The following is a 27,861-nucleotide window of genomic DNA, read 5'->3' on the forward strand; positions in this document are numbered from 1 at the left end:
CCTCTGTGAACACCTCACAGAGTTACAGCTTTCCCCCAAGAAGCCTTTCTTAAGCCTTGTTCTTTTGCCATTTGCAAAGTGAAATTTCGATGCCCATAGAGTGGGCGTTTAGGGTGAAAAGTGAGAATATCCTCAGGATGGAATCTGCAAGAAGCGACTTCCAGAGATACTGCTTAGTGTTCTGTTAATTCATCTCACAGAAGGCAGCTCTCAAGAGTTTGCTCGCTAAGCCTGTTCTGTGGAATTGGAAAGTATATTCTAGACCTTAGAGGGCTATGGAGAAGAAGAAAAGGTTCTCAGAGAAAATTTAAAAGAAGCTTTCTGAGAAACTGCTTTGTGATGTGTGACTTCCACTCACAGAGAGTTACATCTGTGGCTTCTGTTTATCTGTTTCATACCCTGTTTTTTGTAAATCTACAACTGATATCGCGATCCTTTGCATCATAGGGCCAAAGGAAATATTCTTGGAGCAGTAACAAAGAGAAAGAAGCTTTTCTTATACTTTGTGTTCTGTGAAACCATCCACAGAGTTACATCTTTCCCTCAAGAAACCTTTTGCTAAGCCTTCTTGTGGAAATTTGAAAGGTGATATTTCTCGATGCCTATATACAATGTGAAAGAAAATCATCCTCATAGCCCCTGGAGCAAGCTTTCTTAGAAATCCGCTTTTTAGTGTTCTGCTAATTATCTACAGAGTTACAGCCTCAGCCGTTTCGCTAAGCCTCGGATATTGTGGACCGGTAAATTGATATTTTCAGCCCTACAGAGGGCTGTCTTGGAATAAGAAAAAATATACTCAGAGAAAATTAAAGAAGTTTCTGGAAACTGCTTTATGATGTGTGACTTCCACTCACAGAGTTACAGGACTCGGTATTTCCGGGATTCGTTCGCTGAAGCCTTATTTCTAGGAATCTGAGAACTGATATCGATCCCTTTGCAGACTATATAGGCCAAAGGAAAGATTCATAACCAAACATAGAGAAAGAAGTTTGAGAACTTCTGGTGTTCTTGTGAAATCATCCCACAGAGTTATGCATCTTCCCCGGTTGTGCCTTTCGCTGCCTTTCTTGTGGAATTTGAAAGGTGATATTTCGGCTGCCCATAGAGGTCTACGGTGAAAAGAAATATCCTCAGATGAAATCTAAAGAACTTTCGTATAAACTGCTTGTGCCTCCATTAATTCACCTCACAGAGTTACAGCTCTCACATAGGTCGCTCGGGCTAAGCCTGTTCTTGGTGGCATTAGCAAAGTATATTTGGAAGCTCATATGTATTATGAAGGGAAAAGAAAATATCCTCAGAGAAAACCAGAAAGAAACTTTCTGGAGAAACCGTTTAGTCGTAGCAGGTGACTTCCACTAGAGTCACTGTATTTCATGGATCTGTTTGTTAGCCTTATTTCTGGTGGAAATCGAGAACTTATTATTTCGGATCCCTTTGGAAGACTATAGGCCGCTGAAATATCCTCGCTAATCAAAGAGAAGAAGTTTTCTGGAGAAACTTTGTGTTCCGTGATCTCTTTGGCCAGTAAGTTACAGCTTTTCCTCTCAAGGCCTTCGCTAAACCTGTTCTTGTGTAATGCAAGTGATATTTCATGCTCCATAGGATTACACGTGAAAAAAGATATCTTGATGAAATCTAAAAAGAATCTTTCTGAGAAATCATTAGTGTTCTGTTAATTATCTCACAATCACACAGCTTCCCTCAAGAAGGCCGCTCGGTGGTGTTCGTTCTGCGGGAATTGCAGCGGATGCCCATAGAGGGCGCTGCTGCAAAAAGCAAAATATCCAGAGAAAAGTGAAAGAAGCTTTCTGAGAAACTGCTTTTGTGATGTGTGACTTCCACTCACAGAGTTACATCTGTGGCCGGATCTGTTTGTTAGCCTGGCTTCTGCAGTGGAACCGAGAACTGGATACTGCATCCCTTTGAAGACTATAGGCCAGCTGCTGAAACCCGATAATTCAACAGCAGAAAGAAGCTTTCTGGAGAAGCTTCTCTGTGTTCTGTGAAATCGTCTTCACAGAATTGCAGCTTTTCCCGCCAAGAAGCCTTTCGCCAAGCCTGTTCTTTGGAATTTGTAAAGTGATTTTGGAAGCCTAGATGGCTAGGGTGAAAGAAACGTCTCAGAGAAAAACTGGAAAGAAGCTTGAGAAACTGCTTTATGATGTGCGGGAATTCCACTCACAGAGCGACATCTGTATTTTCGCGGATCTGTTTACAGCCTCTTTCTGCGGAATCGAAATCAAAGAAGCTTTCTGAGAAACTGCTTTATGATGTGTGAATTCCACTCACAGAGTTACATCTGTATTTCGTGGATCTGTTTGCTAGCCTTCTTTCTGTGGAATCTGAGAACTGATATTTCGGATCCCTTTGAAGACTATATGGCCAAAGGAAATATCCTCCGACAACCAGCAAAGAGAAAGAAGCTTTCTGAGAAACTTCTTTTTGTTCTGTGAAATCGTCTCACAGATTTACAGCTTTCCCCTCAAGAAGCCTTTCGCTAAGCCTGTTCTTTTGCCATTTGCAAAGTGATATTTCGATGCCCATAGAGGGCTAGAGTAAAAAAGGAAATATCCTCAGATGAAATCTGCAAAGAAGCTTTCTGAGAAACTGCTTAGTGTTCTGTTAATGCATCTCACACCGTTACAGCTTTCCCCTCAAGAAGCCGTTCGCTAAGCCTCTTCTTGTGGAATTTGCAAAGTGATATTTGGAAGCCCTTAGAGGGCTATGGAGAAGAAGAAAATATCCTCAGAGAAAATCTGGAAAGAAGCTTTCTGAGAAACTGCTTTGTGATGTGTGACTTCCACTCAGAAAGTTACATCTGTATTTCGTGGATCTGTTTGCTACCCTTATTTCTGTGGAATCTGAGAACTGATATTTAGGATCCCTTTGAAGACTGTAGGGCCAAAGGAAATATCCTCTGATAACTAACAAAGAGAAAGAAGCTTTCTGAGAAACTACTTTCTGTTCTGTGAAATCATCTCACAATGTTACAGCTTTCCCCTTGAGAAGCCTTTCGCTATGTCTGTTCTTGCGGAATTTGCAAAGTGATATTTCGATGCCCATAGAGGGCTACGTTGAATAAGGAAATATCCTCAGATGTAATCTGGAAGGAAGCTTTCTGAGAAACTTCTTAGTGTTCTGTTAATTCATCTCACAGAGTTACAACTTTCCACTCAAGAAGCCGTTCGCTAAGCCTGTTCTTGTGGAATTTGCAAAGTGATATTTGGAAGCCCTTAGAGTGCTACGTGGAAGATGAAAATATGCTCAGAGAAAAACTGGAAAGAAGCTTTCTGAGAAACTGCTTTGTGATGTGTGACTTCCATTCATAGGGTTACATCTGCATTTCGGGGATCTGTTTGCTAGCCTAATTTCTGTGGAATCTGAGAACTGATATTTTGGATCCCTTGGAAGGGTATAGGGCCAAAGGAAATATCTTCCCATAAGTAACAAAGGGAAAGAAGCTTTCTGAGAAACTGCTTAGTGGTCTGTTAATTCATCTCACAGAGTTACAGCTTTCCCTGAAGAAGCCGTTCGATAAGCCTGTTCTTGTGGAATTTGCAAAGTGATATTTGGAAGCCCATACAGGGGTATGGTGAAAAAGAAAATATCCTCAGAGAAAAACTGGAAAGAAGCTTTCTGAGAAACTGCTTTGTGATGTGTGACTTCCACTCACAGAGTTACCTCTGTATTTCGGGGATCTGTTTGCTATCCTGATTTCTGTGGAATCTGAGAACTGAGATGTCGGATCCCTTTGAAGACTATAGGGCCAAAAGAAATATCCTCTGATAACTTATAAAGAGAAAGAAGTTTTCTGACAAACTTCTTTGTGTTCTGTGAAATCATCTCAGAGACTAACAGCTTTCCCCTCAAGAAGCCTTTCGCTAAGTCTGTTCTTGTGGAATTTGCAAAGTGATATTTCGATGCCCATAGAGGGCTATGCTGAAAAGGGAAATATCCTCAGATGAAATCTGGAAAGAAGCTTCCTGAGAATCTGCTTAGTGTTCTGTTAATTCATCTCAGAGAGTTACAGCTATCCCCTCAAGAAGCCGTTCGAAAAGCCTCTTCTTTCTGGAATTTGCAAAGTGATATTTGGAAGCCCATAGAGGGCTATAGTGAAAAAGAAAATATCCTCAGAGAAAAACTGGAAAGAAGCTTTCTGAGAAACTGCTTTGTGATGTGTGATTTTCACTCACAGAGTTACATCTGTATTTCGTGGATCTGTTTGCTACCCTTATTTCTGTGGAATCTGAGAACTGATATTTCGGATCCCTTTGAAGAATATAGGGCCAAAGGAAATATCCTCCGATAACTAACAAAGAGAAAGAAGCTTTCTGAGAAACTTCTTTGTGTTCTATGAAATCATCTCACAGGGTTACAGCTTTCCCCTCAAGAAGCCATTCGCTAAGCCTGTTCTTGTGGCATTTGCAAAGTGATATTTCGAAGCCCGTAGAGGGCTAAAGTGAAAGAGGAAATATCCTCAGACAAAATCTGGAAAGAGGCGTTCTGAGAAACTGCTTAGTGTTCTGTTAATTCATCTCACAGAGTTACAGCTTTCCCCTCAAGAAGCCATTCGCTAAGCCTGTTCTTGTGGCATTTGCAAAGTGATATTTCGAAGCCCGTAGAGGGCTAAAGTGAAAGAGGAAATATCCTCAGACGAAATCTGGAAAGAGGCGTTCTGAGAAACTGCTTAGTGTTCTGTTAATTCATCTGTTAGAGTTACAGCTTTCCCCTCAAGAAGCCTTTCGCTAAGCCTGTTCATGTGTAATTTTCAAAGTGATATTTCGATGCCCATAGAGGGCTACGGTGGAAAAGGAAATATCCTCAGATGAAATCTGGAAAGAAGCTTTCTGAGAAATTGCTTAGTGTTCTGTTAATTCATTTCACAGAGTTACAACTTTCCCATCAAGAAGCCGTTCGCTAAGCCTGTTCTTGTGGAATTTGCAAAGTGATATTTCGAAGCCCTTAGAGGGCTATGGAGAAGAAGAAAATATGCTCAGACAAAAAATGGAAAGAAGCTTTCTGAGAAACTGCTTTGTGATGTGTGACTTCCACACATAGAGATACATCTGTGTTTCGGGGATCTGTTTGCCAGCCTTATTTCTGTGGAATCTGAGAACTGATATTTCGGATCCCTTGGAAGACTATAGGGTCAAAGGAAATATCCTCCGATAACTAACAAAGAGAAAGAAGCTTTCTGAGAAACTTCTTTGTGTTCTGTGAAATCATCTCACCGAGTTACAGCTTTCCCCTCAAGAAGCCTTTCGGTAAGCCTGTCTTGTGGAATTTTCAACGTGATATTTCGATGCCCATAGAGGGCTAAGGTGAAAAAGGAAATATCCTGAGATGAAATCTGGAAAGAAGCTTTCTGAGAAACTGCTTAGTGTTCTGTTAATTCATCTCACAGAGTTACAGCTTTCCCCTCAAGAAGACGTTCGCTAAGTCTGTTCCTGTGGAATTTGCAAAGTGATGTTTGGGAGCCCATAAAGGGCTATGGTGAAAAAGAAAATATCCTCAGAGAAAAACTGGAAAGAAGATTTCTGAGAAACTGCTTTGTGATGTGTGAATTCCACTCACAGAGTTACATCGGTATTTCGTGTAACTTTTTGCTGGCCTTATTTCTGTGGAATCTGAGAACTGATATTTCGGATGCCTTTGAAGACTACAGGGCCAAAGGAAATATCCTCCAATAAATAACAAAGAGAAAGAAGCTTTCTGAGAAACTTCTTTGTGTTCTGTGAAATCATCTCACAGAATTACAGCTTTCCCCTCAGGAAGCTTTTCGTTAAGCCTGTTCTTGTGGAATTTGCAAAGTGATACTTGGATGCCTACAGAGGGCTACAGTGAAAAAGGAAATATCCTCAAATGAAATCTGGAAAGAAACTTTCTGAGAAACTGCTTAGTGTTCTGTTAATTCATATCACAGAGTTACAGCTTTCCCCTGAAGAAGCCTTTCTCTAAGCCTGTTCTTGTGGAGTTTGCAAAGTTATATTTGAAAGCCTATAGAGGGCAATGCTAAAAAAGAAAATATCCTCAGAGAAAAACTGGAAATAAGCTTTCTGAGAAACTGCTTTGTGATGTGTGACTTCCACTCACAGAGTTACATCTGTATTTCGGGGATCTGTTTGCAAGCCGTATTTCTGTGGAATCTGAGAACTGATATTTCGGATCCCTTGGAACAATATAGGGCAAAAGGATATATCCTCCGATAACAAAGAGAAAGAAGCTTTCTGAGTAACTTCTTTGTGTTCTGTGAAATCATCTCACATAGTTACAGCTTTCCCCTGAAGTAAGCCGTTCGCTAAGCCTGTTCCTGTGGAATATGCAAAGTGATATTTCGATGTCCATAGAGGGCTACGGTGAAAAAGAAAATATCCTCAGATGAAATCTGTTAAGAAGCTTTCTGAGAAAATGCTTAGTGTTCTATTAATTCATCTCAGAGTTACAGCTTTCCCCTCAAAACCCGTTCGCTAGGCATCTTCTTATGTAATTTGCAAAGTGATATTTGGAAGCCCATAGAGGGATATGATGAAAAAGAAAATATCCTCAGGGAAAAACTGGAAAGAAGCTTTCTGAGAAACTGCTTTGTGATGTGTGACTTCCACTCACAGAGTTACATCTGTCTTTCGTGGATCTGTTTGCTAGCCTTATTTCTGTGGAATCTGAGAACTGATATTTAGGATCCCTTTGAAGACACCAGGGCCAAATTAAATATCCTCCGATAACAAAGAGAAAGAAGCTTTCTGAGAAACTTCTTTGTGTTCTGTGAAATCATCTCACAGAGTAACAGCTTTCTCCTCAAGAAGACTTTCGCTAAAACAGTTCTTGTGGAATTGGCAAAGTGATATTTGGAATCCCATAGAGGGCTATGGTGAAAAAAAAAATATCCTCAGATGAAATCTGGAAAGAAGCTTTCTGAGAAACTGCTTAGTGTTCTGTTAATTCATCTCACAGTGTTACATCTGTATTTCGTGGATCTCTTGGCTAGCCTTATTTCTGTGGAATCTGAGAACAGATATTTCGGATCCCTTTGAAGACTATAGGGCCAAAGGAAATATCCTCCGATAACAAAGAGAAAGAAGCTTTCTGAGAAACTTATTTGTGTTCTGTGAAATCATCTCACAGAGTTACAGCTTTCCCCTCAAGAAGCCTTTCGCTAAGCCTGTTCTTGTGGCATTTGCAAAGTGATATTTCGAAGCCCGTAGAGGGCTACGGTGAAAGAGGAAATATCCTCACATGAAATCTGGAAAGAGGCGTTCTGAGAAACTGCTTAGTGTTCTGTTAATTCATCTCACAGAGTTACAGCTCTCCCCTCAAGAAACCATTCGCTAAGTCTGTTCTTGTGGAATTTGCAAAGTGATATTTGTAATCCCATAGAGGGCTATGGTGAAAAAGAAAATATCCTCAGAGAAATACCGGAAAGAAGCTTTCTGAGAAACTACTTTGTGATGTGTGACTTCCACTCATAGAGTTACATCTTTATTTCGGGGATCTGTTTTCTAGCCTTATTTCTGTGGAATCTGAGAACTGATATTTCGAATCCCTTTGAAGTTTATAGGGCGAAAGGAAATATCCTCCGATAACTAACAAGGAGAAAGAAGCTTTCTGAGAAACTTCTTTGTGTGCTGTGAAATCGTCTCACAGTGTTACAGCTTTCCCCTCAAGAAGCCTTTCGCTAAGGCTGTTCTTGTGTAATTTTCAAAGTGATATTTCGATGCCCATAGAGGGCTACGGTGAAAAAGGAAATATCGTCAGATGAAATCTGGAAAGAAGCTTTCTGAGAAATTGCTTAGTGTTCTGTTAATTCATCTCTCAGAGTTACAGCTTTCCCATCAAGAATTCGTTCGCTAAGCCTGTTCTTGTGGAATTTGCAAAGTGATATTTGGAAGCACTTAGAGGGCTATGAAGAAAAAGAAAATATCCTCAGAGAAAAACTGGAAAGAAGCTTTCTGAGAAACTGCTTTGTGATGTGTGACTTCCACTCACAGAGTTACATCTGTATTTCGGGGATCTGTTTGCAAGCCGTATTTCTGTGGAATCTGAGAACTGATATTTCGGATCCCTCGGAAGAATATAGGGCAAAAGGATATATCCTCCGATAACAAAGAGAAAGAAGTTGTCTGCGAAACTTCTTTGTGTTCTGTGAAATCATCTCACAGAGTTACAGGCTTCCCCTCAAGAAGCCTTTCGCTATGCCTGTTCTTGTGGAATTTGCAAAGTGATATTTCGATGCCCATAGAGGGCTACGGTGAAAAAGGAAATATCCTCAGATGAAATCTGGAAAAAACCTTTCTGAGAAACTGCTTAGTGGTCTGTTAATTCATCTCACAGAGTTACAGCTTTCCCTCAAGAAGTATTTCGCTAAGCCTGTTCTTGTGGAATTTGCAAAGTGATATTTCGATGCCTATAGAGGGCTACGGTGAAAAAGGAAATATCCTCAGATGAAATCTGGAAGAAGCTTTCTGAGAAACTGCTTAGTTTTCTGTTAATTCATCTCAGAGAGTTACAGCTTTCCCCTCAAGAAGCCGTTCGCTATGCCTGTTCTTGTGGAATTTGCAAAGCGATATTTGGAAGCCTAATGACTATGGTGGAAAAAATATCCTCAGAGAAAAACTGAGCTCTGAGAAACTGCGCTTTGTGATGTGTGACTTTACTCAGAGAGTTACATCTATTACTTCATTGGGATCTCCTTTGCTGGCTTGCCTTTCTGTGGAATCTGAGAACTGATATTCCGGATCCTTTGAAGACTATAGGGCAAAAGGAAATATCTTCCGATAACTAACAAGAAAGCTCTGGCTTTTGTTTGTGTTCTGTGAGAATGTCGCATAGTTACGGCACCCTTCAAAGAAGCCTTTCATAAAGCCTGTTCTTGTTGAGATTTGCAAAGTGATATTTCGATGAACATAGGGCTACGGTGAAAATCCTCGGAATGAAATGGAAGAAGCTTTCTGAGAAACTGCTTAGTGTTCTGTTAATTCATCTCACAGGGTAAAACCTCATAAGCCGTTGGCTGGTCATTTCCTGTAAGATTTGCAAAGTGATATTTGGAAGCACTTAGGGCTATGGTGAAAAGAAAATATCCTCACAGAAAAACTGGAAGAAGCTTTCTGAGAAGCTGCTGTGATGTGTGACTTCCACTCAGAGAGTTATCTGTATTTAGGTGGGTCCTGTTTGTACTATTTCTGTGGAATCAGAACTGATATTTCGGATCCCTTAGAAGAATATAGGGCCAAAGGAAATATCTCAATTAACTAATAACAAAGAAAGAGGCTCTGAGAAACGTCTTTGTGTTCTGTGAAATCATTTCCTGAAGTTAAGCTTTCCTCAAGAAGCCTTTCCTTTAATACTGTTCTTGTGCAGTACCAAAGTGATATTTTGATGCCCATAGGGCTACTGTGAAAAAGGAAATATCCTCAGATGAAATCTGGAAAGAGCTTTTCACGAGAAACTGCTTAGTGTTCTGTTAATTCATCTCACAGAGTAACAGCTTTCCTCAAGCCGTTAAGCTAAGCCTGTTTTGTGGATTTTGCAAAGTCACATTTGGAAGCCATTACCTGTTTATGGTGAAAAGAAATATTCTCAGAGAAAAACGAAAAGCTTTCAGTTTTTTTTTTCTTTGTTTTTAATTTTTTTAAGTTATTTATTATTATTATACTTTAAGTTGTAGTAGGGTACATGTGCACCAACGTGCAGGTTTGTTACATATGTATACTTGTGCCATGTTGTTCTGCTACACCAAATCAACTCGTCATTTACATCAGGTATAACTCCCAATGCAATCTCCCCCTCCCCTCCCCATGATGACCCCCAGTGTGTGATGTTCCCCTTCCTGGAGTCCAGTGATCTCATTGTTCAGTTCCACTATGGTGAGGCATGCGATTGTTTGGTTTCTGTTCTTGTGATGGTTTGCTAAGAATGATGGTTTCCAACTGCATCCATGTCCTACAAAGGACGCAAACTCATCCTTTTTATGGCTGCATAGTATTCCATGAATTGTATATGTTGCCATTTGTTAATCCAATCATCCATGATCGATATTTGGGTTGATTCCAAGTCTTTGCTATTGTGATAGTGCTGCAATAAACATACGTGTGCATGTGTCTTTATAGCAGCAATTTATAATCCTTTGGGTATATCCCCAGTAATGGAATGGCTGCGGATGCATATGGTACATCTAGTTCCTAGATCCTTGAGGAATGCATCATACTGTTTTTTCCATAATATGGTTGAACTAGTTTACAATCCCACCAACAGTGTAAATGTGTTCCTATTTCTCCACATCTCAGCATCTGTTGTTTCCTGACTTTTGAATGTCATGTTCTAACTGGTGTGAGATGGTATCTCATTGTGGTTTTGATTTTGCATTTCTCTGATGGCCAGTGATGATGGGCATTTTTCATATGTCTGTTGGCTGTATGAATGTCTTCTTTTGAGAAATGTCTGCTCATAATCCTTTGCCCACTTTTGGTGGGGTTGTTTGTTTTTCTTGTAGAATTTGGTTTGGAGTTCTTTGTAGGTTCCTGGATATTAGCCTTTGTCAGATGAATAGATTGCAAAAATTTTCTCCCATTCGTAGGTTGCCTGTTCCTCTGATGGTAGTTTCTTTTGCTGTTAGAAGCTCTTTAGTTTAATTAGATCCCATTTCTCAATTTTAGCTTTTGCTGCCGTTACTTTTGGTGTTTGGAGCATGAGATGGCACCCATGCCTATGTCCTGAATGGTACTACCTAGGTTTTCCTCTAAGTTTTATGGTATTAGGTCTAACATTTAAGTCTCTAATCCATCTTGAATTAATTTTTCATTATAAGGGAGTAGGAAAGGATCAGTTTCAACTTTCTACTTATGACTGTAATTTTCCCAGCACCATTTATTAAATAGGGAATCAACACATTTCTTGTTTTCTCAAGGTTTGTCAAAGATCAGATGGCTGTAGATGTGTGGTATTATTTCTGGGGACTCTGTTCTGTTCCCATTGGTCTATATCTCTGTTTTGCAGGTACCAGTACCATGCTGTTTTGGTTACTGTAGCAGTATAGTTTGAAGTCGGGTAAGTGATGCCTCAGCTTTGTTCTTTTGACTTAGGATTGTCTTGGAATCACGAGGGCTCTTTTTGGTTCGTATGAACTTTAAAAGCAGTTTTCAATTCTGTGAAGAACTCATTGGTAGCTTGATGGGGATGGCGTGAATCTATAAATTACCTTGGGCAGTATGGCCATTTCACGATATTGATTCTTCCTATCCATAGGCATGGTATGTTCTTCCACTGTTTGTGTCCTCTTTTATTTCACTGAGCAGTGGTTTGTTGTTCTCCTTGAAGGGTCCTTTACATCCTTGTAAGTTGGATTCCTAGGTGTTTTATTCTCTTTGAAGCAATTGAATGGAAGTTCATTCTGATTTGTCTCTGTTTGTCTGTTACTGGTGTATAAGAATGCTTGTGATTTTTGCCCATTAATTTTGTATCCTGAGACTTTGCTGGGGTTGCTTATCAACAAGGAGATTTTGGGCTGAGATAACGAGTTTTTCTAAACACCAAATCATGTCATCTCTGCAAACAGGGACAATTTGACTTCTTCTTTTCCTAACTGAATACTGATTTCTTTCCTTACAATTGCCTAGCCAGAACTTCCAACACTATGTTGAATAGAATTGGTGAGAGAGGGCATCCCTGTCTTGTGCCAGTTTCAAAGGGAATTTTTCCACTTTTTGCCCATTCCAGTATGATATTGGCTGTGGGTTTTGTCATAAATAGCTCTTATGATTTTGAGGAGTCGTTCCATCAATGCGAATTTATTGGCGTTTTGCTTGCTTGGTGTTTTGTCAAAAGCCTTTTCTGCGTCTATTGAAATAATCATGTGTGGTTCTTGTCTTTGGTTCTGTTTATATGCTGGATTATGTTTATTGATTTGCGAATGTTGAACCAGCCTTGCATCCAAGGGATGAAGCGCCGTCCATGGTGGATAAACTTTTGATGTGTTGAATCCGGTTTGCCAGTATTTTATTGGGGATTTTGCATCGATGTTCATCAGGGATATTGGTCTAAAATTCTCTTTTTTGTTGTGTCTCTGCCAGGCTTTGTTATCCAGGATGATGTTGGCCTCATAAGAGAAATGAGTTAGGGAGGATTCCTCTTTTTTCTATTGATTGGAATAGTTTCAGAAGGAATGGTACCAACTCCTCCTTATACCTCTGGTAGAATTCAGCTGTGAATCCATCTGGTCCCTGGACTTTTGGTTGGTAGGCTATTGGTATTGCCTCAATTTCAGAGCCTACTATTGGTCTATTCAGGGATTCAACTTCTTCCTGGTTTTAGTCTTGGAAGAGTGTAAGTGTCCAAGGGAAATTATCCATTTCTTCCTAGGTTTTCCAGTTTGACTGCGTAGAGGTGTTTATAGTATTCTCTGATGGTGGTTTGTATTTCTGTGGGGTCAGTGGTGATGTCCTTTATCATTTTAATTAGATGGATTTGATTCTTCTCTTTTATTCTTTATTAGTCTTGCTAGTGGTCTGTCAATTTTGTTGATCTTTTCAAAAGGCAACTCCTGGATACATTGATTTTTTGGAGGGTTTTGTGTCTCTATCTTCTTCAGTTCTGCTCTGATCTTGGTTATTTCCTAGCCTTCTGCTAGCTTTCGAGTGTGTTTGCTCTTGCTTCTCTAGTTCTTTTTAATTGCGATGTTAAGGTGTCAATTTTTGATCTTTCCTGCTCTCTTGTGGGCATTTAGTGCTATAAATTTCCCTCTACACACTGCTTTAAATGTGTTTAGAAGATTCTGGTATGTTATTATCTTTGTTCTCATTGGTTCAAAGAATTTGTCACTTTTCATTTCTGCCTTCATTTCATTATGTGCCCAGTAGTCATTCAGGAGCAGGTTGTTCCGTTTCCATGTAGTTGAGCGGTTTTGATTGACTTTCTTAGTCCTGAGTTCCTAGTTTGATTGCACTGTGGTCCTGAGAGACAGTTTGTTATAATTTCTGTTCTTGTACATTTGCTGAGGAGTGCTTTGCTTTATTATATGGTCAATTTTAGATGTAAGTACGATGTGAGGTGCTAGAAGAATGTATATTCTGTTGATTTGGGGTGGAGGGTTCTATAGATGTCTAATGGGTCTGCTTGCTGCAGAGATGAGGTTCAATTCCTGGATATCCTTGTTAACTTTCTGTCTTGTTGATCTGTCTAATGTTGACAGTGGGTATTTGAAGTCTCCGGTATTATTGTATGGGAGTCTAAGTCTCTTTGTAAGTCTCTAAGGACTTTGCTATGAATCCTGGGTGCTCCTGTATTGTTGGGTGCATATATATTTAGGATAGTTAGCTCTTCCTGTTGAATTGATCCTTTACCATTATGTAATGGCCTTCTTTGTCTCTTTTGATTTTTGATGGTTTTAAGAATACAACATCAGAGACTAACATTACAACCCCTTTGTTTTGTTCTCCATTTAGCAGTAAATCTTCCTCATCCCTTTATTTTGAGCCTATGTATGTCTCTGCGTGAGATGGGTCTCCCTGAATACAACAGACTGATGGGTCTTGACTCTTATCCAGTTGCCAGTCTGTGTCTTTTCATTTGGAGCATTTAGTCCATTTTACATTTAAGGTTAAAGATTGTTGTGTGTGAACTTGATCCTGCCATTATGATATTAACTGGATTTATTTTGCTCGTTAGTTGATGCAGTTTCTTCCTAGCCTCAGTGGTCTTTACATTTTGGCATGTTTTTGCAATGGCTGGTGCAGTTTGTTCCTTTCCATGTTGAGTGCTTCCTTCAGGGTCTCTTGTAAAGGCAGGCCTAGTGGTGACAAAATCTCTAAGCATTTGCTTATCTGCAAGGATTTTATTTCTCCTTCACTTATGAAACTTAGTTTGGCTGGATATGAAATTCTGGGTTTTAAAATTCTTTTTCTTTAGAATGTTGAATATTGGCCCCCCTACTCTTCTGGCTTAGGTTTCTGCCCGAGATCTGCTGTGAGTCTGATGGGCTTCCTTTGTGGGTAACCCGACCTTTCTCTGGCTGCCCTTAAGATTTTCCTTGTCATTTCAACTTTGGTGAATCTGGCAGTTATATTGTCTTGGGTTGCTCTTCTCGAGGGTATCTTTTTTGTGGCGTTCTCTGTATTTCCTGGATTTGAATGTTGGCCTGCCCTACTAGGTTGGGAAGTTCCCTGGATGATGATATCCTGAAGAGTGTTTTTCCAACTTGGTTCCATTTTCCCCCCCTCACTCCAGGCACCCCAATCAGGCAATGGAATTTGGTCTTTTACATAATCCTTACTTCTTGCAGGCTTTGTTCATTTCTTTTTGCTTCTTTCTTTTGGTTTCTCTTCTCGCTTCATTTCATTCATTTGATCCTCAATGCATTGATACTCTTTCTTCACCAGTTGATCCAGTGGGTTACTGAAGCTTATTGCATTTTCCCGCATTATTTCTCCTGTCATGGTTTCATCTTTCATTTCGTTTAGGACCTTCTCTGCATTAATTACTCTAGCCGTCCAATTCTTCCACTTTTTTCAAGATTTTTAGTTTCTTTGCTTTGGAGTGCGTAGTTCCTCCTTTAGCTCTGGGAAATTTGATGGACTGAAGCCTTTCTTCTCTCATCTCGTCAAAGTCATTCTCCGTCCAGCTTTGATCCATTAAGCTGGCGATGAGCTGCGCTCCTTTGCGGGGAGATCGTCTTATTTTTTTTTGAATTTCCAGCTTTTCTGCCCTGCTTTTCCCCATCTTTGTGGTTTTATCTGCCTCTGGTCTTTGATGATGGTGATGTACTGATGGGGTTTTGGTGTTAGGTGTCCTTCCTGTTTGATAGTTTTTCCTTCTAACTGTCGGGACCCTCAATGTAGGTCTGTTGGAGATTGCTTGAGGTCCACTCCAGACCCTGTTTGCCTGGGTATCAACGTAGGGCTGCAGAAGATAAATTGCTGAACATGAGGTGTACCTGTCTGATTCTTGCTTTGGAAGCTTCCTCTCAGGGGCACTCCACCCTGTGAGGTGTGGGGTGTCAGACTGCCCCTGAGTGGGGGATGTGTCTCCCAGTTAGGCTACTCAGGACAGGAACCCACTTGAGCAGGCAGTCTGTCCTTCTCGAATCTCAACCTCCGTGTTGGGAGATCCACTGCTCTCTTCCAAAGCTGTCAGACAGAGTCGTTTTGCTGTCTGCAGAGGTTTCTTCTGCTTTTGTTGTTGTTGTTGTTGTTGTGTGGCACAATGGCTGTCCCCAGAGGTGGGGTCAGAGCCAGGCAGGGTTTCCTTGAGCTGGGTGAGCTCCACCCAGTTGGGCTTCCCAGCAGCTTTGTTTACCCTGTAGCCTCAGCAATGGCGGCACCTCCCCCAGCCTGGCTCCTTGCGCACATGGTAGATCACGGAGCTGCTGTGCTAGCAGCAGCAATGAGGGAGGCTCTCTGTGGGCGTGGGACCTCCGGCCATGTGTGGGATATGATCTCCTGGTGTGCCTGTTTGCTTAAGCAATATTGGGGTGGGAGTTACCCGATTTTCCAGGTGTTGTGTCTCAGTTCCCTGGCTAGGAAAAGGATTCCCTTACCCCTTGCTTCCCAGGTGAGCCGATGCCTGCATGCCTGCTTCAACTCTCGCTGGTGGACTGCAGCAGCTGACCAGCACCGATCATCGGCACTCCCCAGTGAGATGGGCAGTACCTCAGTTGAAAATGCGAGAATCGCCCGGTCTTCTGTGGCTGGCTGGGAGTTGGAGACGTGGAGCTGTTCCTCGCCGACTCTTGCTCCGCGCCTGAAAGAAGATTTCTGGCTTGCGCCTTGATGTGTGATGCTTCCACTCACAGAGTTACATCTATTTCGTGGATCACCAACACTTTGCTTTATTTCTGTGGAGTCCTGACAACTGATATTTGGGATCGCTTGGAAGACTATAGGGCCAAAGTATCCTCCGATAACAAAGGGAAGAAGCTTTCTGAGAAACTTCTTTGTGTTCTCTGAAATCATCAAACAGAGTTACAGCTTTCCCCTAAAGAAGTCTTTTCGCTAAGCCTGTTCTTGTGGAATTTGCAAAGTGATATTTAGATTACCATAGAGACTCACGGTGAAAAAAAGAAATATCCTTAGATGAAATCTGAAAAGAAGCTTTCTGAGAAACTTGCTTAGTGTTCTGTTAATTCATCTCACAGAGTTACAGCTTTCCCCTCAAAGCCGTTAAGCTAAGCGGTTTTGTGGAATTTGCAAAAGTGATATTTGGAAGCCCTTAGGGCTATGGTGAAAAAATATCCTCAGAGAAAAACTGGAAGAAGCTTTCTGAGAAACGGCTGTGAAGTCTGACTTCCACTCACAGAGTTACATCTGTATGTCGTGGATCTGTTTTAGCCTTATTTCTGTGGAATCTGAGAAATAATATTTCCGGATCCCTTCAAGAAGACACTAGGGCCAAAGGAAATATCCTTCGTTAACTAACAAGAGAAAGCTTTCTGAGAAACTTCTGTGTGTTCTCTGTGAAATCATCACACAGGTTACAGCTTTCCCCCTAAAGAAGTCTTCGCTAAACCTACATTCTTGTGGAATTTACCAGTGATATTTCAGTGCAGGAGCTACGGAAAAAATATCCTTAGATGATTTCTGGAAAGAAGCTTTCTGAGAAACTGCTTAGTGTTCTGTTAATTCATCTCACAGAGTTACAGCTTTCCCCTCAAGAAGCGTTAGCTAAGCGGTTCTTGTGGAATTTACAAAGGGAGGAAGTGATATTTGGAAGCCCTTAGAGGGATATGGTGAAAAATCCTCAGAGAAAAGAAACTGGAAGAAGCTTTTCTGAAAACGGCTTTGTAATCTGACTTCCTGCAAGTTACATCTGTATTTCGTGGATCTCTTTGCTAGCCTTATTTCTGTGGAATCGAAAGTGAAGTATTTAGCACATCCCTTGAACATACTAGGGCCGAAAGGAAATATCGTTCGTTAAGCTGCGAGAAAACTCCGAAAAACTTGCTGTGTTCGCAATGAAATCATCTCACAGAGTTATAGTTTTCGCCTCAAAATTTCATCCAGGGCTGTGCTTGTTGCAATTTGGAGAAGTGATATTCCGATTACTTATGGGGCTCCGGTGAAAAAGAAATATCCTCAGATGTAATCTGGAAGATGCTTTCTGGCTTGCTTTGTGTTCTGTTAATTCATCTCAAAAAAGGTTAAAGCTTTTCCCTCAAGAATCCGTTAAGCCTGTTCTTGTGGAATTTGCAAAATTGATATTTGGAAGCGATAGGGGCTGTGGTGAAAAAGAAAATATCCTCAGAAAAACTGGAAAGAAGCTTTCTGATAAACTGCTTTGTGATGTGTGACTTCCACTCAGAGTTACACATCTGTATTTAAGTGGATCTGTTTGTAGCCTTATTTCTGTGGAATCTGAGAACTGATATTTTAGCATCCCTTTGAAGTCTATAGGGCCAAAGGAAATATCCTCCGATAACTAACAAAAGAGAAAGAAGCTTTCTGAGAAACTTCTTTGTGTTCTGTGAAATCGTCTCACAGGAGTTACGGCTTTCCCCTCAAAGGAAGCCTTTGGTAAGCCTGTTCTTGTGGAGATTTGCAAAGTGATATTTCGATGCCCATAGAGGGCTATATGGTGAAAAAGGGAATATCCTGGGTGAAATCTGGAAACAAGCTTTCTGAGAAACTGCTTAGTGTTCTGTTAATTCATCTCACAGTGTTACAGCTTTCCCCTCAAGAAGCCGTTCGCTAAGCCTGTTCCTGTAGAATTTGCAAAGTGATATTTGGAAGCCCTTAGAGGGCTATGGAGAAGAAGAAAATATGCTCAGACAAAAAATGGAAAGAAGCTTTCTGAGAACCTGCTTTGTGATGTGTGACTTCCACTCAGAGAGTTACATCTGTATTTCATGGATATGTTTGCTAGCCTTATTTCTGTGGAATCTGAGAACTGATATTTCGGATCCCTTTGAAGACTATGGGGCCAAAGGAAATATCCTCCGATAACTAACAGAGAGAAAGAAGCTTTCTGAGAAACTTCTTTGTTTTCTGTGAAATCATCTCACAGAGTTATAGCTTTGCCCTCAAGAAGCCTTTCGCTAAGCCTGTTCTTGTGGAATTTGCAAAGTGATATTTCGATGCCCATAGAGGGATACGGTGAAAAAGGAAATATCCTCCGATGAAATCTGGAAAGAAGCTTTCTGAGAAACTGCTTAGTGTTCTGTTAATTCACCTCAGACAGTTACAGCTATCCTCTCAAGAAGCCGTTCGCTAAGCCTGTTCTTGTGGAATTTGCAAAGTGATATTTGGAAGCCCATAGAGGGCTACAGTGAAAAGGAAAATATCCTCAGAAATATACTGGAAAGATGCTTTCTGAGAAACTGCTTTGTGATGTGTGACTTCCACTGAAAGAGTTACATCTGTATTTCGTGGGTCTGTTTGCTAGCCTAATTTCTGTGGAATCTGAGAACTGATATTTCAGATCCCTTTGAAGACTATAGGGGCAAAGGAAATATCCTCCGATAACTAACAAAGAGAAAGCAGCTTTCTGAGAAACTTTTTTGTGTTCTGTGAAATCATCTAACAGAGTTACAGCTTTCCCCAGAAGAAGCCTTTCTCTAAGCCTGTTCTTGTGGAATTTGCAAACTGGTATTTCGATGCCCATAGAGGGCTACGGTGGAAAGATAAATATCCTCAGGTGAAATCTGAAAAGAAGCTTTCTGAGAAACTGCTCTGTGATGTGTGACTTCCACTCACCGAGTTACATCTGTATTTCGTGGATCTCTTTGGTAGCCTTATTTCTGTGGAATCTAAGAACAGATATTTCGGATCCCTTTGAAGACTATAGGCCAAAGGAAATATCCTGATAACAGTTATATATGGAAGCTTGAGAGACTTCTTTGTGTTCTGTAAAAATCATCTCCCTTAGTTGCCAGCTTTCCTCCCGGCAGTTGGCCTCACATGCTCCTTGTGAAATTAAAAGTGATATTTTTGTGCTTCCAGAGGCTGGTGCAAGGAAATATCCTCAGATGAAATCTGGAAAGGAAGCTTGAGAAACCTGCTTGAAAATTTGTTAATTCATCTCACAGAGTTACATCTGTATTTCGTGGATCTCTTAGCTAGCCGACAGTAAACTGATGAACAGATATTTATCCCTTTGAAGACTACGCAGCCAAAGAAATATTCTCCATAACAAAGAGATTTCTGAGAAAAAATCTCGTGCTCTGTGAAATTTCACAGAGCTGTGCTTTTCCCTCCGGTGAAGCTTTGGTGACAGTTCTTGTGGAATTCTAAAGTTTGTTTCAGCTCATAGAGGGCTACTGCTTAAAAGAGGAATTATCCTCGATAAAATCTGAAGCAAAGCTTATGTTCCTGCCGGTGTTCTGTTGGTCTCTCACAGATATACCTGTATTTCATGGATCTCTATAGCCTTATTTCGTGGAATCGAGAAAAAGAGCACGTCCGTTTGAAGACTATAGGGCCAAAGGAAATATCCTCAGATGACAAAGAGCGCTTTCACACACTACTTCTCTTCAGCAATCACAGAGTTACAGCGCGCTTTCCCCCGCAGCTTTCATATTCTGTAATCATGTAACGTTGATATTTTGAAGACCTTTTAGAGGGCTATGGTGAAAAAGGGAAATATCCTCATAGTTGAAATCTGGAAAGAAGCGTTCTGAGAAACTGCTCCCCAGGATGTGACTTCCACTCAGAGTTACATCGGTATTTCGTGGATCTCTTTGCTATTCTCCTGCCGTGCAATCTGAGAACAGATATTTCGGATCCCTCGAAAACTATAATGCCAAAAGGAAATATCCTCCATAACAAAGAGAAAGAAGCTTGAGTATCTCCTTGTGTTCTGCAAAAATCATCTCACAGAGTTACAGCTTTCCCCTCAAGAAGCCTTTCACTAAGACATATCTTGTGGAATTGGCAAGGATATTTGGAAGCAGCTATGAGGGAAGGCTGTGAAAAGGGAAAATATCCTCAGATGAATCTGGAAAGAAGCTTCCTGAGAAACCAAGCCAGTGTTCTGTTAATTCATCTCCCAGAGTTACATCTGTATGTCAGACCTGCTAGCCTTATTTCTGTGGGAATCTGAGAACAGATATTTCGATTCCTTTGAAGACTATAAAAGCCAAAGGAAATATTCCATAACAAAGAGATTTCTGAGAAACTTCTTTTGTGTTCTTGTGAACCATCCACAGAGCTATGCACTCTCAAGGAGCCTTTCGCTAAGACAGTTCTTGTGGAATTGGCAGCAGTGTGATATTTGGCTCCATAGAGGGCTATGGTAAAAAGGAAATATCCTAACATTTAAGTCTCTAATCCATCTTGAATTAATTCTCAGAGTAAGGAGTAAGGAAAGGATCCATTTTCAGCTTTCTTACTTATGCATGCAGCCAATTTTCCTACACCATTTGGATAAATAGGGAATCCTTTCCCATTTCTTGTTTTCCCTAGGTTTGTCAAAGATCAGATGGCTGTAGATGTGTGGCATTATTTCTGGTGACTCTGTTCTGGTTCCACGGTCTCCTGTTTCTTGGTACCAGTACCATGCTGTTTTGGTTACTGCAGCCTTGTAGTATAGTTTGAAGCTCAGGTAGCGTGGATGCCTCCAGCTTTGTTCTTTGACTTCCAGATTGTCTTGGAGATGCTGGCTCTTTTTGGTTCCATATGAACTCTTTTAAAGCAGCTTTTTCCAATTCTGTGAAGAAACTCATTGGTAGCTTTGATGGGGGATGGCATTGAATCTATAGATTACCTTGGGCAGTATGGCCATTTTCAATGATATTGATTCTTCCTATCCATGAGCATGGTATGTTCTTTCCATTTGTTTGTGTCCTCTTTTATTTGCAGTGAGTTAAGTGGTTTGTAGTTCTCCTTGAAGAGGTCCTTACATCCCTTGTAAGTTGATTCCTAGGCATTTATTCTTTGAAGCAATTGTGAAATGTGTTCATTCATGATTTGACTCTTTGTTTGTCTGTTACTGGTGTATAAGAATGCTTGTGATTTTGCACATTAATTTTGTATCCTGAGACTTTGCTGAAGTTGCTTATCAGCTTGGCGAGATTTTGTATTGAGACAATGGGGTTTCTAAATATACAATCATGTCATCTGCAAACAGGGACAATTTGACTTCTTCTTTTCCTAACTGACACCCTCTGATTTCTTCTTTGCCTAATTGCCCTGGCCAGAACTTCCAACACCATGTTGAATAGGAGGGTGAGAGAGGGGCATCCCTGTCTTGTGCCAGTGTTCAAAGGGAATTTTTCCAGTTTTGCCCATTCAGTACGATATTGGCTGTGGGTTTGTCATAAATAGCTCTATTATTTTGAGGTATCGCCCATCAATACCGAATTTATTGAGCGTTTTATGTACGAAGGGCTGCTGAATTTTGTCAAAAGCCTTTTCGTATCTATTGAGATAACCGCTGCGGTTCTTGTCTTCTTTGGTTCTGTTTATATGCTGGATTATGCTTTATTGATTTGCTTAATGTTGATCCAGCCTTGCATCCCAGGGATGAAGCCCACTTTGATCATGGTGATAAGCTTTTGATGCTATGAACTGGTTTGCCAGTGCGTATATTTTACAGGATTTTTGCATCGATGTTCATCAGGGATACAATCTAGTACCTCTTTTGTTAAAAAAAAAAAAAAGGAAATATCCTCAGATGAAATCTGAACGAAGCTTCTGAGAAACCGCTTAGTGTTCTGTTATCCATCTCACAGAGTTACATCTGTATTTCGTGATCTCTTTCTTAGCCCATTATTTCCATGAACTGAGAACAGATATTCTTGGATCCTTCCTGAAGACTCTAGGGCCAAAGGGAAATATCCACCTATAATAAAGAGAGAAAGAAGCTTTCTGAGAAACCTCGTGTTCTCTGAAATCATCTCATGAGTTACAGCTTCCCTCAAGGTAGCCTTTCGCTAAGACAGTTCTTCTGAATTGGAAAAAGGATATTTCAGCTTCCTTAGAGGCTAAGTGGTGAAAAAGTAACATCCTCAGATGAAATCTGAGAGAAGCTTCGGTAAAACTCATGAAGTGTTCTGTTAATTCATCCTCACATATTAAGAAGCCCCTGCCAGAAGCCGTTCATTGCCGGTTCTGTGGAATTTGCAAAGTGATATTTGGAAGCCCTAGTGGGATATGGGTGAAAAAGAAAATATCCTCAGAGAAAACTGGGCAGCTTTGAGAAACGGCTTTAGTTCGACTTCCACCTCACAGAGTTACATCTGCATTTCTCGTGGATCTGTTTACATAGCCTTATTTCTGTGGAATCTGAGAAATGATATTTCGGGATCCCTTCAAGACACTAGGCCAAAGAAAATATCGCTCACACTAACAAAAAGAGAAGAAGCTTCTTGAAAAACTTTAGTTCTGTGATATCATCTCACAGAGTTATAGTTTTCGCCTGAAGAAGCTTCCTTTCGGCCAGCCTGTTCTTTTGTGCAATTTGAAAGTGATATTTCGGCGCCCATAGAGGGCCCGGAGAAAAAGGAAATATCCTCAGATGTAATCTGAAAGATGTGCTTCTCTTGAGAAACTGCTTGTGTTCTTGCTAATTCATCTCAAAGAGTTAAAGCTTCCCCTCAAGCAGAAGCCGCTCACATTGCCTGTTCTTGTGGAATTTGCAAAGTGATATTTGGAAGCCCATAGAGGGCTGTGTGAAAAAGAAAAATATACTCAGAGAAAACTGGAAAGAAGCTTCCTCGAAGCAAACTGCTTTGTGATGTGTGATTTCCACTCAGAGAGTTACATCTGTATTTCGTGGATCTGTTTGCTAGCCTTATTTCTGTGGAATCTGAGAACTGATATTTCGGTTCTCTTGGAAGACTATAGGGTCAAAGGAATTATCCTCCGATAACTAGGAAAGAGAAAGAAGCTTTCTGAGAAACTTCTTTGTGTTCTGTGAAATCATCTCACAGAGGTACAGCTTTCCCCTCAAGAAGCCTTTCGCTAATCCTGTTCTTGTGGAATTTGCAAAGTGATATTTCGATGAACATAGAGGGCTACAGTGAAAAAGGAAATATCCTCAGAAGAAATCTGGAAAGAAGCTTTCTGAGAAACTGCTTAGTGTTCTGTTAATTCATCTCACAGAGTTACAGCTTTCGACTCCAGAAGCCTTTGGCTAAGCCAGTTCTTGTGGAATTTCCAAAGTGATATTTGGAATCCCGTAGAGGACTATGGTGAAAAAGAATATATCCTCAGAGAAAAACTGGAAAGAAGCTTTCTGAGAAACTGTTTTTTGATGTGTGACTTCCACTCACCGAGTTACTGCTGTATTTCATGGATCTGATTGCTAGCCTTATTTCTGTGGAATCTGAGAACTGATATATCGGATCCCTTGGAAGACTATAGGGCCCAAGGAAATATCACCCTATAACTAACAAAGAGAAAGAAGCGTTCTGAGAAACTTCTTTGTGTTCTGTGAGATCATCTCACAGAATTACAGCTTTCTCCTCAAGCCTTTAAGTAAGCCTGTTCTTGTGGAAGTTGAAAGTGTTCGTGCCCATGAGGCTACGATTGAAAAAAAGGAAATATCCTCCAGATGAGGAAATCTGTTAGGAAGCTTTCTGAGAAACTGCTTAGTGTTCTGTTAATTCATCTACAGAGTTATCTGTATTTCTTGGATCTTTGTACTAGCCTTATTCTGTGGAATCTGAGAACAGATATTTCGGATCCCTTTGAAGACTATAGGGCCAAAGGAAATATTTTCCGATAACAAAGATGCTTTCTCAGAAACTTCTTTGTTCTGTGAAATCATCTCCACAGGATTCTTTCCCTTCAAGAACTCTTTAGCTAAGACAGTTCTTGTGGAATTAACAAAGTATTATATGAAGCCCATAGAGGGCTATGGTGAAAAACAAGCCTCAGATGAAATCTGGAGAAAAGAAGCTTTCTGGCTTGCTTGGTGTTCTGTTAATTCATCTCACAGAGTTACATCTGTGACTGTGGATCTCTTTGCTAGTCTTATTTCTGTGGTATCACAAGGGAGCAGATATTTCCGGATCCCTTTGAAGACTATCGGACCCAAAGGAAGTATCCTCGATGCTGAAGACAAGGCTTTCTGAAAACTCCTTTGTGTTCTGTAAAACAAATCTCCTGGGGAATTACAGCGTTCCCCTCAAAGAGCTTTTCGCTAAAACACTTCTTGTGGAATTGGCAAAGTGATATTTGGAAGCCCATAGGGCTATGGTGAAAAAGAATATCCTCAGATGAAATCTGGAAAGAAGCTCTGAGAAACTGCTTAGTGTTCTTTTAATTCATCTCACAGAGTTACATCTCTGTATTTCGTGGATCTCTTTGCTAGCCTTATTTCTGTGGAATCTGAGCAAAAGATATTTGGGATGCCTTTGAGACTATTGGGCCAAAGGAAATATCCTCGATAACAAAAGAAACTTTTGAGAATCTTCTTTGTGTTCTGTGAAATTATCTCACAGAGTTACAGCACTCAACTGAAGAAGCCTTTCGCTAAAGATAGTTCTTATGGAATTGGCAAAGGTATTTGAGCCCCATAGGGTTATGGTGAAAAAGGAAAATAACCTCAGGAAATCTGGAAAGAAGCTTTCTGAGAAACTGCTCTGTGATGTGTGACTTCCACTCACAGAGTTACATCTGTATTTCGTGGATCTCTTTGCTAGCCCTTGCTTCTGTGGAATCTGAGAACAGATATTTCAGATCCCTTTGAAGAGTATGGGGCCAAAGGAAATATCCACCGATAACAAAGAAAGAAGCTTTCAGACTTCTTTGTGTTCTGTAAATCATCTCCCTGAGTTACAGCTTTCCTCTCAAGCGTTTAGCTAAAGACAGTTCTTGTGGAAATGGCAAAATATTATTTTGAAGCCCTTAGGGGTATGGTGAAAAAGGAAATATCCTCAAAGATGAAATCACGGAAAGAAGCTTTCTGAGAAACTGCTTCGTGTTCTGTTAATTCATATCACAGAGTTATATCTACATATTTCTTGGATGTCTTTGCTAGCCTTATTTCTGTGGAATCTGAGAACGAATATTCGGATCCCTTTGAAGACTATAGGGCCAAAATATTTTCGATAACAAAGAGAAAGATGCTTTCTCAAACTTCTTTGTGTTCTGTGAAATCATCTCCACAGAGTTACAGCTTTCCCTTCAAGAACTCTTTAGCTAAGACAGTTCTTGTGGAATTGGCAAAGTGATATATGAAAGCCCATAGGGGCTATGGTGAAAAAAGGAAATATCCTCAAGATGAAATCTGGAAAGAAGCTTTCTGAGGAACTGCTTAGTGTTCTCTTAATTCATCTCACAGTGTTACATCTGTATTTGGATGTCTTTCCTAGCCTTATTTCTGTGAGAAATCTGAGAACAGATATTCCGGATCCCTTTGAAGACTATAGGGCAAAGGAAATATCCTCGGTAACAAAAGAGAAAGAAGCTTTCTGAGAAACTTCTTTGTGTTCTGTGAAATCATCTCACAGAGTTACTGCTTTCCCCCTCAAAGCCTTTAAGCTAAGACTTATCTTGTGGAATTGCCGAGAAGTGATATGGAAGCCCATAGGAGCCCGCGTTGAAAAAGGAAATATCCTCCGATGAAATCTGGAAAGAAGCTTTCTGGCTTCTTAGTGTTCTGTTAATTCATCTCACAGAGTTACATCTGTATTTTCGTGGATCTCTTTGCTAACCTTTTTCTTTGGAATCTGAGAACGGGTAATTTCGGTCCCAAGAGACTATCTGACCCAAAGGAAATGTCCTCCAAATAACAAAGATTTGAGAAACTTGTTTGTGTTCTCTGAAATCATCTCACAGAGCTACAACTTTCCCTCAAAGCCTTTCGCTACGACAGTTCTTGTGGAATTGGCAAATTCATATTTGGAAGCATAGGGGCTATGGTAAAAAAGGAAATATCCTCAGATGAAATCTTGAAAGAAGCTTTCTGGCTGCTTGGTGTTCTGTTGATTCGTCTCACAGAGTTACATCTGTATTTCATGGATATCCTTACTAGCCTTATTTCTGTGAATCTAGAAGCATATTTCGGGTCCGTTTGAAGACTATAGGACCAAAGGAAATATCCTCGATGAAAGAGAAAAGCTTTCTGACTACTTTCTGTTCTGTGAAATCATCTCACAGAGTTACAGCTTTCCCCTAAGCCTTGCTCTAAGACAGTTCTTGTGGAATTGGCAAAGTATTTATTAGCTCATAGGGCTATGGTGAAAAAGGAAATATCCTCACATGAAATCTGGAAAAGAAGCTTTCTGAGAAACTGCTTAGTTTTCTGTTAATTCATCTCCCAGAGTTACATCTGTATCTCGTGGATCTCTTTGCTAGCCTTATTTCTGTTGGAATCTGAGAACAGATATTTCGGATTCCTTTGAAGATTATAGGGTGAAAGTGAATATATCTCAATAACAAAGAGAAAGAAGCTTTCTGAGAAACTTCTTTGTGTTCTGTGAAAATGATCTCTAGAGTTACATCTTTCCTTAAGAATTTCGCTAAGACAGTTCTTGTGAAGTGGAAAAGTGATGTTGGAAGCCCATAGAGGGACTACGTTGAAAAAGGAAATATCTCAGATGAAATCTGGAAAGAAGCTTTCGAGAAACTGCTTCGATGTTCTGTTAGTCGTCTCAGGTTACATCTGTATTTAGGTGGGATCTCTTTGCTAGCTTTATTTCTGTGGAATCTGAGAACAAATATTTCGGAATCCTTTGAAGACTACAGGGAGAAAGGAAATATCCTCCGATAAAAAAAGAAGGCTTTCTGAGAAACTTCTTTGTGTTCTGTGAAATCATCTCACAGGATTGCAGCATTCCCCTCAAGAAGCCTTTAGCTAACACAGTTCTTGTGGAATTGAAAAAGTGATATTTGGAAAAACCCATGGGGCTATGGTGAGAAAAAAGGAAATATCCTAAGATGAAATCTGAAAAAAACTTTCTGAGAAACTGCTTAGTGTTGCTTAATTCATCACAGAGTTACATCTGTATTTCGGGATCTCTTTGCTAGCCTTATTTCTGTGGAATCTGAGAACAGATATTTCGGATCCCTTTGAAGACTCTAAGGCCAAAGTAAATAATATCACTCCGATAAGAAAGAAAAGCTTTCTGAGAAACTTCTTTGTGTTCTGTTAATCATCTCACAGAGTTACAGCTTTCTCTTCAAAGAAGCCTTTTCTCTAAGGCAGTTCTTGTGGAATTAGCAAAGTATTATTTGGAAGCCCATAGAGGGGCAATGGTGAAAAAGTATCCTCAGGTAAATCTGGAAAGAAGCTTTCTGAGAAACTGCTCTGAGATTGTGACTTCCACTACAGAGTTACATCCATTATTTAGTGGATCACTTTGCTGTATGACCTGCGGTATCTGAAAACAGATATTTGGATCCCACTTTGAGAAGACTAGAGGGCCAAAGGGAAATATCCTCAGATAACAAAGAGAAAAGCTTTTCTGAGAAACTGCTTTGTGTGATCTGTGTGAAATCATCTGACAGAGTTACAGCTTCGACTCAACAAGCCTTTAAGACAATTCTTGTGGAATTGGCAAAGGAAGTATGATATTTGGAAGCCCATAGGGCTGGTGGTGAAAAAAGATATCCTCAGGAAATCTGGAAAGAAGCTTTCTGAGAAACTGCTTGGTGTTCTGTTAATTCATCTCTCTCAGAGTTACATCTGGCCATTTCATTGGGATCTCTTTGCTAGCCTTATTTCTGTGGAATCTGAGAACAGATATTTCCATCCCGTTAAGACTATACGACCAAAGGAAATATCCTCGATAACAAAAGAAAAAGCTTTCTGAGAAACATCTTTGTGTTTTGTGTCTCACAGAGTTACGCTTTCCCCCTCAAGCCTTGCTCTAAGATTGGTTCTTGTGGAATTGGCAAAGTGGTATTTGGAAGCCCATATAGAGGAGCTATGCAGGAAAAATATACTCAGATGAAATCTGGAAGAAGATTTTTTGAAAACTGCTTGAGT

General features: G+C 40.3%; 1 pseudogene; it reads left to right on the plus strand.

Moving 5' to 3' along the window:
* The first annotated feature begins 2,600 nt into the window (after nucleotides 1-2,600).
* LOC116273400 lies at nucleotides 2,601-24,001 on the plus strand (annotated as a pseudogene).
* The last annotated feature ends 3,860 nt before the right edge of the window (nucleotides 24,002-27,861 follow it).

This window comes from Papio anubis, unplaced genomic scaffold (genome assembly GCF_008728515.1).
Source record: "Papio anubis isolate 15944 unplaced genomic scaffold, Panubis1.0 scaffold649, whole genome shotgun sequence".
In the NCBI taxonomy this organism is placed as follows: domain Eukaryota; kingdom Metazoa; phylum Chordata; class Mammalia; order Primates; family Cercopithecidae; genus Papio; species Papio anubis.